The sequence below is a fragment of the Aythya ferina genome, assembly GCF_964211825.1.
Source record: "Aythya ferina genome assembly, chromosome: 8".
Taxonomy (NCBI): Eukaryota; Metazoa; Chordata; class Aves; order Anseriformes; family Anatidae; genus Aythya; species Aythya ferina.
Window position 1 is genome coordinate 7843928 of NC_140304.1, and position 16714 is coordinate 7860641.

A 16714-nucleotide genomic window follows, 5' to 3' on the forward strand; every position below is an offset into this window, starting at 1 on the left:
AACATTCAGTCACTAAACTATGCTGCTTAAATTATTAAACCCTTTTAATTTAAATTTTCATAAGCTACCAGAGGAAAAATGCACATCCTTAAAGTCACAGGTCTGCCTTCTTACAAGGAAAACTACAGTATTAGTACTGCCTTTATGCAGTATTAACCTCCCTTAAGGGGAAAAAAAAAATCATTAAGGAGTAAAATGTGGAGGGCAGATGGTTAAAAAAAAATCCTTTTGATACTATCTTGTTTTAGGACCACCCAAAACTGGAACACAAGTGGGGCAAACTACCTACTGTCCTAATCCCTAAGAGACAGAAATATCAGACAAGAATAACAAATCCCCAAATGGGAAATCTGTTCAGATAAAATTATTAATAAAATCAGCTCCAAGCTTTTTATGTTGGCCCCCAAATAATCCATTATTTTGGAACAAGTTTTAATACATTTTAACTGTAATATCTTTTTACTGAAAAAAATTGCAATCGCATATGACTTGTTTCCCTGCAATGCTTTAATTTCACCAACAATACTGCACTTCTGTTGCAGACAGTGCTGCAGGTGCTGGGACAATGGAGTTAATGCTCTATTTAATTTTGTTACATATAGTGTGAAATACTTAAACATTCATCTATTTCCTCTGTGAAAAGAGAGATGATTTATCCCAGGGGAAGGATCTATTAAATAAAAAATTACAAAATTAGACCACATATAACTTTTACATCAAAAGACTTCAATGTTTTAAATGTGAGCTGGTAAGTAGCATCATTCTTCACTAAATACTGGCACAAAATGTTGATACATTTCAGATTTTGAAGCCAGTAGAACATCTTACAACAGAAGGAACTGAGAATATGAAGTGCCAGGTGCAGACCTCTATAATAAAGTGGCAGTTTGATACATAATTTATAAAGTTTATACGTTTATATATAATTATGGGGTATGTGGGGATCAAAGAACTTACTTGAAACCAGAAAGAGCCACATTACCCCATTAGTCTGAGAAAAGATCCCTTATTGTCAACAAGTCAGACTGCCCCCTTCAAAGTCCTTCATTCTTCTGTGAAAACTGGGCCAGCTGAGCTTCATGCTCAGGTATTATGAAGAAGAGAATATGATTGTACTGAAAGGACTTGTGGAAAGAACAGTCTGAAGAAAAAGGACTAAAACTGGAGGATTCACCAAAAATTCAGGAAAGCTCCCTGGAAAAAAAATAATGCATCATTTTATGGAAATCACCAGGCTTTCTAATCTGGAAATGTGATCTAAAAAATGTTCAAATGTCTATCATTTTAAGGGTGCCTTAATTGTCACCACGTATTTTATAGATTTTAAACTTGAGGTACATCAGCTTAAAAGCATTGTTGGTTCTAGCTTTGTCAATCAAATCTTTTTGGACATCATAATTCTGTGACAGTTTAAATATAGCCAAATTTTCAAATATTTTTATCACTTCATTTCATCTGAACAATATTGCAGTTACCAACCCATGTTTACAGAAGGTTGTTTCATCTAGAAATTTCCCCCTACAAATACAGTTATCAGATAATTTTAATTGTCACTGTATAAATTTGGCAAAAATTTTAAAATAGATAAACTAAAAATCCTGGATTTTTCCTGATGTTATCAGTTCATCTGAATGTGATGAAGAGATCTAAATTCCTCACCAAGAGTCCTGTAACCAAAATCAGGTTTGTAAATATGAAACATCTAATAGCTTGAAGTATACATTAATTTCAGTATGCATAGGTCAAGAACATACTGAATCTGTGGAAGTTTTTGTAATGGTTAAACTGTAGCTAGATTATCTAATTTATTCACCAAGGACTGACCCTAAATAGAAGGAAGGAAAGGAAACAGGAGTAAGTTCCTCTGACTTTCACTAGTAGTAGGATACAAGATCCCACTCCATCTGCTGAAAATCTTCCCAGCATCTCAGTTGGATTTATTCTCTTTATCTACATAAATAGCTATGAGAGAGAGAGGAATGATGAAGGATGCATTTTGGAGATGAAACAAACAAACAAACAAAAACAGGGAAAAAAAATCAAAATTCGTTATGATACTAACAGCTTTGCCGTTGCTTTTACTTTATGGGAATGGTAGATACTGCAGCATGACCAACTGGTTTATATACAGCACAGATGACTTGCTCAGACAGCATTTATGCAAGTTTCACCCCTTTTGGTGCAGATGAGAACAAACATTCCTTCAGAGCCCTCCTGTATCAGCTGCACTCAAAAATCTCAGCATGTTAGCTTAAGGTTGGGTTAAAAACCATTAGCTAGGACTTAAAACCATTTCTGGAATATACGTACACACTGCAAGCAATATGCATGTTTCCAGGCCCTGGTAATTCCTCCTTATGAAATGGCCTGTGGGTGCCTTCTGTCCACTGCCTGCCCCCAGAGACATCCTGGAACTTTGCTTCTTCTCTGCCTTATTCCAGCTTCTCTGATATCTCCTGTTTGATTTTTTTTTTTTCTTTCTTTTCCTTATGTATTACCATCACAGTGAGGGATTTTACCAGCAGTGACTAATACAAGATTTAAACTTTAGCAGATACCACCTACTGCTGAACTATAAAAAGCAAAGGTGTATAGAACAGTAAGTATTCTCTGGCAAAGTTGCAAGCAAATACACAGTCTATACAATAAAGTTCAGTTATTTTCCACAAGAGGGGAGAAAAAAAAAAAAGAAAAAAAAAAAGGCTTAAAAGTGAAATCTACATCATACATACAATAGTATTGCATTTGATTTTCTAAGGGAACAGCTAACATTTTCAGAAGTATCCGCATCAACCAGCAAACTTCCTAAGTGCCTTTATTCAAAGTATTTTTGAGAGAAATTTATCTGATGTTTTGCCTTTCTAAATATGGCACACGTCATAATAAAGAAGCCAAGGGGTTTCCTCCCCCCAGGAGTCATTGTGCTTGGATTTACACAATAAAAATCACTAGCTGTTTTGGTAAAGTTCTTTTGAAATGTACCCCATATGAGAGGATCAAGGACATCCTATTTTTTCATCTCACACTATACGCTCTCTAATCATTCCAGTGAATTAAAAAAAAGGCACTTTTACTAACAACCATTTCAAACTTCAGTCTTCTCTTTTATTTCCTAAAGTTCCCCGTCAGGGGACAGTGAAAACTCTGAGGAACAGGACCTCTATTAGGCAGGAGTTAAGCCTATGCTTGTATCTTACTGATTCAACTAGATTTTAACACTGGTTTAATTAAGTATCAAATCCTTTCTGTCAATGGATGGAATCACAGAGGACCACATAGCAGTAACATTATGGTCTCCTGACTGACAGCCCTGTTCATACAGCAACTTCTTGTCTCAGATAAGCATCACCACAACAGAATTTGTGAAGTAATGTTATTTCCCATGCTGTGATAGTTTTATGATGCTCTCATCCGTTGGCCCCTATAGTTATGAAGCCTTTTCTAGTAACCAATCATAGAGGAAGCATCAGCTTCCTAATTGAGCAGAACGAAACTGATGTAGACTTGGTCTTCATTTTGATTTCTTTTCAGTTGAGATGATGTGGAAAAAAAAATGCTAAGTATTAATTTGTTCTCCAAAATCCTATACTACAAGTCACAAAAACATCTGCTTGTATCGCCTAAGCCTTTGAATCATGGCTTGAGAAGTACAGGTAGACAATCATTGCTCCAGGTTACCCACGTTTCTCCAAAATACACCCATGATTTGTCAGAGGAAAGAGCTAAACAACACTAAACAAATTCAGATGTTTATTTGCTCTCTTTAAATAACTTTTCAACATTTAAAATCAGAAACTGACATTCATGAAAAAGATGTGTTTAACACAAGACTTAGTACTAGTCTTAAAACTAAAGAGTTTTTACTGCTCTCTGGAGTAGGGTTTCTTTTATTAGTATTTCTTCCCACTTTAATTGAATTAAACGACAACAGAAAAAAAAAAAAAAAAAAAAAGTAACCAAAATTACGAAGACCACCAGCACTGCGAAAAAAAGAAAATGTCTCCCAGGGTTTTCAGTTCTCTCTCCTCACTGTTCTGGACTCCAGATGTGGAAAGCCCAGTGGAGTCAAAAACATTTTTGGAGGGAGGAGAGAAAGTTTTGATGCTACTGCTATAGCCTTATTTTATCCAAACCAGACAATTACCTTCATGAAGATTAAAAAAACAAAACCAACAACGAAAATTAATCCCCATCTTTTATACATTATTATGCACCATTTTTTAAAGTGTGCCTGCTAAAGGAAAATAAATATTCTGCATCTTCTCAGCACTTACAAGCAAAGAAGGCCTTGCAAAAGACCTTCTTTTATGTGAGAGTAGAACATGGAGCGTATTCATCTTCTCTGAAGTCCTGCTTGTCAGGTGTGTAAGTAGATATTTTTTTTAAAATATAAATATTTTCCTGCTCACGTATTGAGCAAGCACGTATTGATTTGCTGCAGTGATACCAGGTCACAGGCTGCAGAGGAACATTCCCATATCCTGTGCAGTTCCTTTGCAGCTACACCTGGAAGACGGCGTTCAGCTAAGTGATGACAAGGGTGGTCAATGAGGTGATGATAAAAGTCTATAAATAGCTTAAGAGGGTGAACTCCAAAGAGGAAGAAGCACTGTGTTAAGGTGGTCTGAACAAGCCTGACTGGTAGAGAAAAAAAAGATGTCCCGACACCCAGAGGTAGGCATAAGCTGCTGAATAATAGCTTGTACATAGCACAAGCACTCGCAACGTGGCTTGTCAGTGCTTGGCCTTGCGTACACCCGAGGCGTATAACGAATTAACTATTGCAGAAGAATTATTCTGGTAAATTTCCAAGACTAGTTAAGCCCTTCAGCAGCTAAATTAGGGCCCTAAATTCAACAGTCCAGCAACAGGGGCCACGCATTCAGGGTATTTAGAACGATACCAGTCAAAACCCTGGAAACAAACCTGCCCAGAAAAGATGGGCACAACTCCTGACAAATCTGTCATACCTCTGCTTTCTGTGGCTCTAGGAGAATATGCATGTAGGATTTCAGAAAGGTCTTTTTAATAAGGGTTAATTGGAGAAGTATGTCACACATGACTGAGTACCGTTTCAAATTACTGCTCACGCCGGCATAACTAAATCAGGCAAAGACAGAACACCAAAATAGGGAATAGTCAATCTTCCTCCCTCCTATTTAATATTAATACTTCAGTTATTCTAAAACCGACCAAATATCATCGATTACAGATGTTTATCAAATTTGTTGCTCCTTACAAAATATGATGACTCCATCATAATATTCCCAAGAGATTTGATTACTTTGTAAAAATTATTTTCAATTGCCACTCAAATTATTAATCTACATTTTGGAACTGCTGGATTTATTTGTCTGGCTTGTGTGATGCAAAAGCTCAAGTTAGATGATCCTAATATAGCCCTTTCTAGGCTTAAAAATCTAGAAAATAGAAAATAACTACTCTGTGGCCAGCCAAAGTAAACAGAGTTATTCCCATAAAATCATTGCACAGTCTGTCTCACTCTAAAGTGAAGTCCCTGTGCCTGAACCTGAAGAAAGTCACTTCAGTTTCTCTGTGCTTCCCAAGTTAACTGCAAGCATTTCCTGACACACCGAACGCAGGCAGAAAAAGGAAAAACGTCGACTTGAGAAAAGCACAGCTTCCAATCCCCACCCACCAGCTTCAGTCAAAGGGATGACTTCAGTCCCTTTCTTAACTAATCCTGTCACTGTAAAATCCTACAGTCATTCTTCCACACATAAAGGGAAAACGGACTCACTAGGAGGACCTAGACTCTTTCAGCTTGAACTGTTAACCAATGGTGGAAATGCAAGAATGCTGAAGTTGTGCCTTCAGAGCCAATAGAGTGGATTTGTGTGTCCCACATGACTGTGTTTCCCCTGTCTTTCACATGGGCAGTATTTAGTTCAATTCAGAACTGCAGATAGTATAGCGTGCAGAGCAGCAATGGGATGTCTGAGCACAAGTGGCTGACTTCCAGGCGACTTCAAGAAGTGCATTTGTACATTTCTCCCGAATTAAATTGGAATTCTGCACCCGTGACATCCTCATACCCTCCTGGTCTCTGCGGAAGGAGACAGCGACCTGCGCAGCACAACAAAACTGTGAGTACAGGTCTATTTATTTTTATTTTCAGTCTGAAAAGCAAATCGCTTAAAATCGTCAAAATGCTATGTGCACCAAATAGAGGGTTACTTTTTTGTATGAGATGAACAAGTATCAAAAGTGCTATTCAAATTCAGAAATATTTCTTGCATGCTTTAAAAAAAAAAAAAAAAAAAAAAAAAAAAAAAAGAGTTCTCCTCCAGGGCAGTGCCTGCATGCACGCTGCATGCCACACTGCTTCCTGACATAGCCAGCATGCTGCTTTGTTCATAAAGAAAAACAAAGACAAAAAGCCCTACACATGTACGTTGTTCACTTTTATTTGTACCGTGTGTCTAATCAGGCCTGATCTGTCCCCAAGGGGAAAAAATAAAGGCAAACTTTAACTCCGCCAGCAAGGGCAGCCCAGACTTTGCATTCATCTGACAGTTATTATAATTAGCTATGAAAGACAGCGAAGACACTTTGGGGCAAATAGCTCTAACATTTGGAACAATGAAGTCGAGCAAGGTTCCCATCCCACCCCTTCCACGGGGGGAGGGGGAGAGCGAGCGGCCGGGGGAGCGCGAGGAGAGGGTTATGGCTGTACTGAGAAAACACCACCAGCGCAAGATCTGGACTCGCTCAGCCCGAGGAGAGGCTTTTTGATAAGCAACTTTAACTGCCTCTCGACTGCGACTTGCATTCGCTTGCCTGCCCAGTGGGGTGGGGAAGGGTGTGGGGCTCGCCACGGCACAACGTCAGAAGGTCGGGGTGGAGGGGGCACTGGGGACGAAGGGGGCAGAAAGAAGAGAATATTTCTAAGCAAGAGGCATTGCAAATGCTTCCCAGGGCTTTGCTGGCCAGATCTCCTTAAGCCCAAGTTGATTTCTGGGCAAGATTTATGAGAGTTCTCAAACAGAAGCAACAGACAAAGCAGAGCTTTTTTCCTTCTCCGGGAAAGAAATTGAAGCCAAATGGATAACTGTCTAACAAGAAGCACCGATTTGTATTTTTGTTCGTTTCTTTGCAAACGTTTGTAAGACCTTTAATAAGGTCTTTCCCCCTGGCTGCCCCCCCTCTCCCCCCAGCAAAAGTTAGATTCTGAAAACTACATTCAGAGGGGAAGAAGCGAAGACAATAGAAATCTGACTCGGTCCTGGCTGGGCTGGATCTCTAATAAAGCATGAAGTGAAAACAGTTTCTAAGTGAAAGATGAGCAGACTTCTTTTAAAAAAAAAATTAAGTGCAATAAGGAGAAATTGTTGAAAGACTCCAGACGCTACTAATTATGGCTTAAATAAATCTTCCTGGACAGATGTTTGCTTGCTCCCACTGCGGGGAAAGGCACGTTAAAAGAAACGTTTTTTTTTTTTTTTTTTTCTTTAAAAAGAGGATCTGAGGCATTTTTTTTTTACCTATGATTTTTATTTTTATTTTTAAATACCCCATTTTATTCTTTGTCTGCCCTCCTGTTATCTCCCCCTCCCCCAACCGCCGCCCACCGCGCGCTGAGACACCTGAAGGCTAGACATAATGATCAACAGAGCTGCGCTCGCCTCGCTGGATTCCAGCCAGGTTTTTTTCCCCTCCACAATCAAGGAGCCTGCACGCAATGCACGGCAAGCCCGCTGCTCTATGTGCACATCAGACAGAAGTCTGAACCCGGCTGCAGGAAGATTAAAGACAAACACAATCCTTTTCTCCTTTCGTTGGCCCCACTCGGCTTCGACTTCACTGCGACTCGCAAATAATTGGAAAGAAGAAACTTTGTAAATACGTACATGCGCTATTGTGCAAAGCACGTGCTTATGTGCGCGCGCTTTCCACACAGCCTAACTATGGGCATCCACTATTTCTGATTTTACAGTGCTTTCTACTCCAGCTTTGCCATCAGTGCAGTATTTTATGCTAAGTTCATGCATCACTTACACAGTTGCTGAGAAGCTCTTGTATATTACGTAAAGGTTTTCTGTATGTATACAATGCACTGGATAAACGCAAATAGCATGGAGCCCTACGTCTGGAAGGCGGTCATGCTGAAATACTTAAACACTTGGTTTTAGAGAGATTAGCGAGATCTCCTAGACAATTTCGTGGCAGTTTAAAACCCAGCAGCAGCCAAACGCTTTGTGGGTAGGCTGTCCGTCTGCAAACGGAAGGAGGGGAGCGTGGCCGGGGGCCGCTTTGGGCCAGCTGGCCCCACAGCCGCGGCCTGGCCCCCGCCACAGCCCAGAGCAAGGCCACCGGGCCCAGTGCCACCACGCCGCCGAGCTGGCCTTGGGAGCGCCCCGCTCCCCAGAAGAGTTGCTCTCTGTTTGGTGTGGCGATGGGTGGGGTTAGAGACACCCAGGGAAAAAGCAGATTCAAAGCAGTTTGTGCTGTTTAATTTTTCAATATATGCTGTGTGGACCTGGTTTCTAAAAGTTCTTTGGAATCGCATCGTCTTCGGGTGCAAAGTAGGGTACGGTGCAAATGGTGGTTATTTTTTGCTCTTCAATATGGACTTTGTGTGAACAAGACTTAATTGAAAATACGTCTCTATATAGGCATACAAAGTGTACTGCTTTTAATTTACTCCCTGAAAAGGCTTAAACTGTATTTTAGTCAGACTAACATCTTAATAGAAAGATAGGACTTTTTTTTTTTTTTTTTTTTTTTTTTTTAAGCTATTTTCTTTATTATCGCTAATAGGTGTAAATAAAAAGGGAACCCAGCTTTGATAGCCCATATATTTAGCCTTTAAAAAAACTTCCTCAGCAGCAGAGACATAAAACAAAAGGTTACATCTAGTGATAACACTATCCACAGGCAAGGTAAAGGTTCTCAAAGGGAGATTTCAGAGAAATAAAGAGAATGAATTGATAACTACAGTCACATTTAAATTACTGTGTTTTTTAAAAACAATGGATTAAACACTTTTTTGAATGAACATTTTACATACCTTGTATGAAATATCAGCTAATTCAACACAATGGTTGTTTAAGTACCTATGTATAAATTACACGTCTATATACATGACTTCAGTAGTAACAATATGCTAATTTTCTTTCTACTTACTCTGGTGTATTATGCTTGAAAAAGAAATTTTGTCACTTAAAATTTTATAAATGTATTTCAAAATAACGACTGCAGCTACATTTTGAAATACTGACTTTTATTTTCCTAAATGGTAATGACATAAGCAATCATATTTTTTATCCAGTTCCTAAAGACTGAAATCTTATGCAAATCAATTCTTCAAGACTTCAGAAGAGATTTATATGCTACCTTGTATTAGAAGGGATGTCTCAACTGGCAATTTATATAATGTTGGTCAATGCAAAAGGATTAACCACATAAAAGTTAAGCATTTAACTCGAGCTTATGAACGCAGGGCCCTTGGATCCATGTTTAGTTCAACACACTTTCCTTCTCCCAGTAAGTTCTCCTGTTTTTTGTGCATGATGGTTGTTCAAGAGCTCTGACTAAAGTAGGTAGGAGAAACAAATGTCCAGCGTTTTTGCAAATATGACATTACCCTCCAGCTGCTGTTGTCCAAGTACCAGAAATTTAGAGCTATGTGATTTAGCTTTTTACATGAAGAATTTATTTACTTAAATGTGAAAATTCTGACCTGTGTTTTATGCTGACTTCTTTAAACTTTTAAATAGTTGCTGATGTCGAAACAAAGCAATCGTGGAAGCTCATGCATATTTATGACTTTGTTCCTTAAAAGTTTGATGTCTATTACAGCTCGTATCTTAGCGTATGCCCTCCAATTGGTTGTGCAAACTCCATGGTGCTACTCACAGAAACTTCAAGTTCGGATTTCTAAGTCAAGTCCTCCATACCCCTCTCCCCCCCAAGCTCTCCCCTATAGCATCTGCTTGTTTGAGCCTTTCCTTGTTCTAGCTGAAGTGCAAGTTTTAGTCATAAGAATAAAGTGCTCAGGATTACTTCCAAAACTTTCAAAAGATTGGCTGTTTCACTTATACCTTTACACAGGAGAAGTAACTTGAGAGCCTACCAGAAATGCAGTCAGTCTCAATAAGGTAATGGGGTCAAACGAGCTCATGTGTTACAGATAGGAAGAGGACTGCACATTGCATTTTTATAGATAAAAAGCACAGAGTGGTTTAATGTAAACAGATTTCTGTTTGATATTTTGGCAAACTGTTGCAAAGACCAAACTACAGCTGAGCCAAAATGACTTTCGGCATGGTACAGTTAGACCAGATGGCCACGTGTTCTTTTCTTATTTAGATGAGACTTTTCCTTTCAATAACATCTTTCTTCCTGACCTGCTTAAAAATTCCAGCGAATGAAATCAGCACAGGATTTTCAATTCTAATTGACCATGTGCAGAGGAAGGGCCAGTAGAGAAATCAGTAGGGCCATTGTAAGGCACACTGCATCAATCTCCCCTTTGTCCTGAATCTTTTCTAGCATGAGCTAAAATAATTAAGAATATTTCATTTATATTATGTGTACAGCAGAAAATCTAGTCATGTTCCAGCAAAAATCATTGCAAGTTCTTTTACAAACGTGTGCAACAAGGAATGTCTATCACACCCCAGACAAACAGGTACTCAGCATCATTTCATTGCCAAATATTCAAGAGAAATAAAAACCCTCAAGCAAAGAGTGAATAAAAAAAGGAAAGGTGTAGGTGAACTAAGGCATGATGAACTACTTTCCCTTTTCTAGTGAGGTCAGAAAAGGGAAAAGGAGATGATACCTAAGGAAAAAAAAAAAAAACAAAAAACATTAAAAAAAAAAATATATATATAATTTTCACTATCCTAAGTGCCCACTAAAAACATCTGAAAACTTCAATTGCTATTAATATGCCTATGCAGATTTTACACACACACCACCCACAATAAGTGGGTTGTAGATCATGGTCTCACTTGTGTCTGCGAGCTACACGCAAAGTACTGTAAATACTGTACATATTACGCACAAATATTATCTACAGACATATGCACATAGATTGCATCCTAATAGTCTTAGATTATTATTATTTTTTGATTTGGTGAGATATCACCTGTGGACTAATATAACAATGATTATTGAGATTTAGCAAGCCAAACATGCCAAAGTTACACAACATCCCGTCTTTACATTTACGTAACATACAGATAACTTAAGCAAGTAGAAAGAATCCTTTAGAAGAAAAGAAAAAAAAGACCAACTGAAAGCAACGCAGAGCAAGGTGTTTTTGTTTGTTTGTTTTGTTTTCCTCCCCACAGGATAAAATTTAGCAACAGATTTTATATATATACCATTTTATATATACCATTTTATACAAATTTGCTCAACTTTTTCCGGTTTAGTTTAACATTATGTTTGAGTGGTTGATGGTTTTAGATTATCACTGTAAGCCTGAACCAAGAAACTACTTTCTAGAAAATACTTTTTGAAAAATAATTATGGAAATGGTTTAGGTGAGATAACCTTCTGTTCTTCAGTTAAATCAGTTTATCATTAAAACCCAAATCACTTTCTACATGTAAAGTGAAAAAAAAAAAAAGAGAGAAAATGCGGTGGGCAATATGGCCTTGGGTGCATGTCAAGCATGCAGTCCAAGTAACATGTGCATGAAGAAACATGCCTGAGAAGATAAAACAAAGCACAGACTTTGGGACTGGCCAGGCAGACGTGGTAAAAGGTCTGGTTTCAGCTCTCCAGCAAGATGCTTTATAGCCTTGGGCAAATCATTTAACTGCCTGGCTTCTCATCTACGTCATAGTAGCAGAATTTGAGTTTTGAATACGTGGTTATTATTGTAAAGCTAGTATTGAGATACCACAGCAAAGTGTGCTGGAGACACCTCAGATGTTTGGAAAGAATATAAATTCCAGACAGAACAATAATCTTTTTCTCTCCCCGCCCCCCCCCTTTTTTTTTTTGTGCACGCATGTTAAATCAGGTAATTTTTGCTGTGGTATTTCTATAGGTATAGATAAGCAAGACTGTTTCTCAAGAGGTTCATATAATCAGTTCTAGCTTAGTTTTCATTTACTTGAATATTCTATTTTAACTTTTTGATAGCAAACAACAAAACATCAGAATATAGAATAAATATAAGATACTACTCCATCTGTAATGATGCTCTATATTCAGCATATTGCACTGCCATTCAAGACCTAACTTTAAAATGCTGACTCCTGTAATGCTAGCTTGTTTCACAGGCAGTCCCAGGATACAGTGACACTGACTGCAGGCCAAATTGCCGCACTGCATGACTTATAGTACCAAATGTGAGTCTCAGGTATTTACCTCCTGTACTTAAGAAAGCCCTGATCATGTAATGGTGTTGAGCGTATTTTTAATTTTAAAGCCTTAAGGACAACTAGTGAACCACTTTCTTGCTCAAAATTCAGCCTATGCTTTAAGCATTGTGTTGAAATAGGCCTTACATGTCTATAGAACCCTTCGCCTTTACAGTGAGAAGTAAACACCCTCGGCTGTGTTCTGCCCCCTTGGCTGGTGGTAGTTAAATTGTGTACTCAGTTTCACGTTTCTATTTCTATTGACAATCCGATGCCACCACTAAACAGATGGCATTGGAAAGCCTTGGGCAGCGATTCTAAAGTCACTGCACAGGAACAGAAATCAGTGGGCCTGAAGATCATGAGATTTCACAGAAGATTTTCTCAGGCCGCCATTTTGTGATTAACTGAAATGATGGTGTCACACACATGGAACTGAGAACTTTTTCCTCCGTTAGCAAGTATGGATCTCCATGCAAACAAACAAAGAAAAACATTTTTCTGCTGAATGTTTCTATTAATATTCATACACAGTATGAAAGAAATACACAGACTTTCAGCTGTCTTTTGTCAGCGCTGCTCAAGATCTGTGAGAATGCATCAACAAAATGGCAGCGTGGCAGCTCTGCTGGTTGTCTCTTGGCTGGTTTGCAGAGAGGGTGGGGTGGTGAGAATTGGGCAAGGGGGAAATATCCCGTGTGGAAGCACGGCCTGGCACAGTGCTCAGAGCAAGGAAGGGAAGTCAGCAAAATCTGCGTGGTTACATGCAATTGATGAGCTGTGTCTCACCAGCCTATTTGCACTGTCCAGGCTCCAGACTATATTAGCAGTCTATCCAGTCCCTTAAGCTTTGGGATGCGGATAATGGGATTGGACAAAATGATTAAAATCAGTTTGGTCTCGTGATTTCAGCTAGTAGTGTAATAGAGGCAAAACTGAAAGACTCAATTGTATGATAAAAGTACAAGCATGTCTTTGTGTTTTACCTCTACATTTCTGCAGTTTTTAGAAATAATTGGTGAAGGATTATTTTTTTTGGTGGTGGTGGTGATGTATTAAAAAAAAAAAAAAAAAGCAACAATAGCAAGCAACATGATCATTTTCTTGCAACATCCCAGTTGACACTGGTTTTGTCTATCCAAACAAGCAAGCTCAGAAGAAATTGCAAAAATAAGTATGATACTACGTATTTTATGTAAAATCTCTAGTTAAGAAGCTTCAGGAAAAGGATGCATATAACTGCCTTGAAAAAACAAACAAACAAACAAAAAAACAAACTTCATTTTCCAGAATGCCTTATCCATGGTATGTGTTTGTGCTTCTGTTTTCAAACATTATTTTTAGTTAATCTGAAACCACTTTTTAAGACGATAATTTGCAAAAGAGAAGGTTAAAAAAGATGAGAGGTTTAGTGAATGATAGTGAAGGAGAAAAGTGGTTCTCAAGGTTGATTAAAAGATATAAAAAGGGGTTAAAAATTCAGAACTTTATGTAAGAATTAAAAATGAAAGGAGAGCTAAAAAGGGGAAGGGGGAGGAGGGATGGGGGGAGCTAAGCTGCTGGTGACTTGAGTGTATTTATGGATTACTATGTCCTGAAAAGAAGAAAACCAGAGTTGTAAGATGACACTGCAGGGGTTGTCTGGACTTTTCACCGAGTGTAAAGTCTGTTTAGTCAGTGTCTTAATGCCTAATGCTGACCTTTGCCCTCTTCACTCCTCCCTGCTCCAGGTGCAACATTTTTGCAAGTGCTTTAACATTATTGGAAAGTTTGTGCAGGTTTCACATGCTGCAAAGTGCAAAGACTTTTACGCAACAGCGCCCATTACACATGCAGTATCAATGCACAACAATTTTTTAAAAACCCTAAATGCACAAAACTACTTTACGCGTTTTCTACTAATATTTATTAATGCACTAAGTTAATAAAAACAAAAGCTTCTTTGAATGATACAGAACTTGCACAATTCTATATAACAAGATACAAGATTAAGTTTAAAGCAGTGTTGCATACTCCCCAGCACCATGAATTATAGCAGCAGTAAGCAACGTATGCTGGCAACTCTATTGATCTCTCTTAAATTAATTCTCTTTGCTATGGAAATGGGAGACAAAACCAGAACCCATTGCTTCAAAACAGCCAAGGTACTGCAGCTGATTTTTGTCTGAAAAAAAAAGATTTCTTGTAGAAAAATCATACCAAAAATATTTATATATAAATATAAATAATGTCTGAACAGATAAATTTTAAAGAAAAACCCAACACTTTTAGTCTAATGATAAAAAAGAGGTAAACTATATAAAGTCTGTTTAATTTACACTTAGATTTACATAGACAAGGATTATAGCCACATGTATATTAAATATGAGATGCTATATATCTGCAGCTGTGATTCACATAACAAAAGATGGCACATACATGTGTTATTCACCTATGCATTATATTTAGTAGATGGTTGCTAAGATTTCTGAGGACTTGCAATTGGACTTTGCACCAGAGAAAGTATAAACTGAGTATCATCATCTTCGAGACCATTATAGATTTTGTGTTGTTTCAAAAAAAACCCTACCACAATGTAGTTTTCTGCCACTGCATCAGGGAACCCATTTTGCACATTCTTATTACGCGGATAGCTTCTTGAGATGCGTACCTGGCATTTAAGATCCCTTTCTTCACCTTATGATACCATTTACTAAGATGTACTCCAGGTAACTACAGCATAAATCTTACTGGAAATGCGGAACTCCAGTACATGCTTCATGTGCTTTGCAATCTATGCCAGCTAACTGTGCCTAAGAAAAAAAGTGATTATTATTTAGACATATAAAGCTTTAAATAGCTAACTTTCCCCACATTCATTCTTCTCTGAGCTATGCTGCATAATGTTCATTAAGGTGGAGGAAAAGAAAAGAGGGAAAGGGTTGATTTGAAAAGGTTGAAGGTAGCCTTTATGGGGGAATTTACTTTTTCTGAAGTATCTAGCCAAAATAAACCAAGATAACACCTCTTCTAGGTACAGCATTACCTCAAGGTGACAATTGCACAAGAAGAGTTCTGATGAGGGTTTACACTGAGAGAACTTCCATGAAAAATGTGTTTGGGTCTGGACTAGAACATTATACCTGGATTCCAGACATGACGAGCAGCCTGATTTTCCTGTGACATCTCTATAAGGTTAATTTAGGCCATCTTCATTTGCTAGATAGTTTTAAGGGGTTTGGTTTGGGAATTTTTGTTGCTGTTGTTTGGTTTTTAACCACAAAACAAAAATAACACTTACTTCATGATCTTACTATACTAGTTTATTCTATGAGTAGGCATGAGTCAAAGGATCAAAAATCCTGGGAAATGTCCCAGAAGTTATGTTCCTTGATTTCATTGCTAACATTTGGACTACAAGAAAATCAAGAAGAAAAAAAAGTTTTTTTTTTTTTTGCATGACAGACTATTTCTAGAGCTGGGCAGCTTTATCTCAGCACGAAGAGTGCTCCTGTTCACAGTGCAGCTGCTAACAACTCATCAACACTCCTTATTTAAGAGTAGGTTACAATTAGAAGGCAAAACTTTAAAGCAACCTGAAATGTTGTTATTCTTTGTAAACTATGCAACTAGAGTTGATTTCTAGCCAGACTGTATCCCTTTGCTCCTGACATTGTTTACAAGACACATATTTAGTGCAGGTGGTACTCTCCTTAATTTCACTGAAGGTCAAGTGTACTTGTCATAATTGTATTTTTCGCACAGCTGAGAATTCAACTACTTCTGTAGACTGAAAACAGACATTGTTTCTGTGAGGGAAACACACAGCACTGAAGAGCTGGTCTTGAAATAAACAAAATGAAGTAATTTTTCACACAGTCTTCTCCTATCTCATCAAGATCACCAGTTCTGAGGTTGCTCTGTATCAGTGGGAACAGCCATTTGGCTACTACCAATCAGAGAACATCACAACTCTTTGTCTGGAAAAAGTTGCTTCAACTATCTTGGTTTAGGTGGCTACCATGAATCTTTTTCAAGACTGTGACTGGATATAAAGTTCTTATATGTCTGCAAATGACTGATCTTGCAATGACTTGCAAGTATAAAATCTAATAAAACTGCAAAATTAGCCAAGTTCCTACTTCAAGTACAGAAAAAAATGGATAACCAAAAATATAAATTGATTATGCCTTCTGCTATTTTGGAATGTCAAAATAGTGTCTTTCAGGGAAGACTCACATAAAGCTTATTCTCTGTAAATTCTAAACTGATTTGTTACAATTGTCACACACCATACTAAATCTGCAGGAAAAAAAAAGGCATGATAGAAATAAGACTATTCTTGTGCCTTGATTCATTTGCCGTTATGAATTATCAGTCCCCTCACAATT

The 16714-nt window shown here is 38.0% G+C and overlaps 2 long non-coding RNA genes across 5 annotated transcripts in view; one reads left to right on the forward strand and one right to left on the reverse strand.

Annotated features, from left to right (window-relative positions):
- Nucleotides 1-5746: 5746 nt before the first annotated feature.
- Nucleotides 5747-16714, forward strand: part of LOC311440424 — a 64584-nt gene continuing 53616 nt past the window's right edge. The window contains exon 1 of the long non-coding RNA XR_014695396.1: nucleotides 5747-6107. This is a non-coding gene — a long non-coding RNA (uncharacterized lncRNA). The remainder of the gene's footprint in view (nucleotides 6108-16714) is intronic.
- The window catches only part of LOC311440425, a 77629-nt gene continuing 75080 nt past the window's right edge, over nucleotides 14166-16714 (reverse strand). For all 4 annotated transcript variants that reach the window (XR_014695397.1, XR_014695398.1, XR_014695399.1 and 1 more), the window contains exons 4-5: nucleotides 14995-15136; nucleotides 14166-14508 (exon numbers count right to left, since the gene is read on the reverse strand). This is a non-coding gene — a long non-coding RNA (uncharacterized lncRNA). The remainder of the gene's footprint in view (nucleotides 14509-14994; nucleotides 15137-16714) is intronic.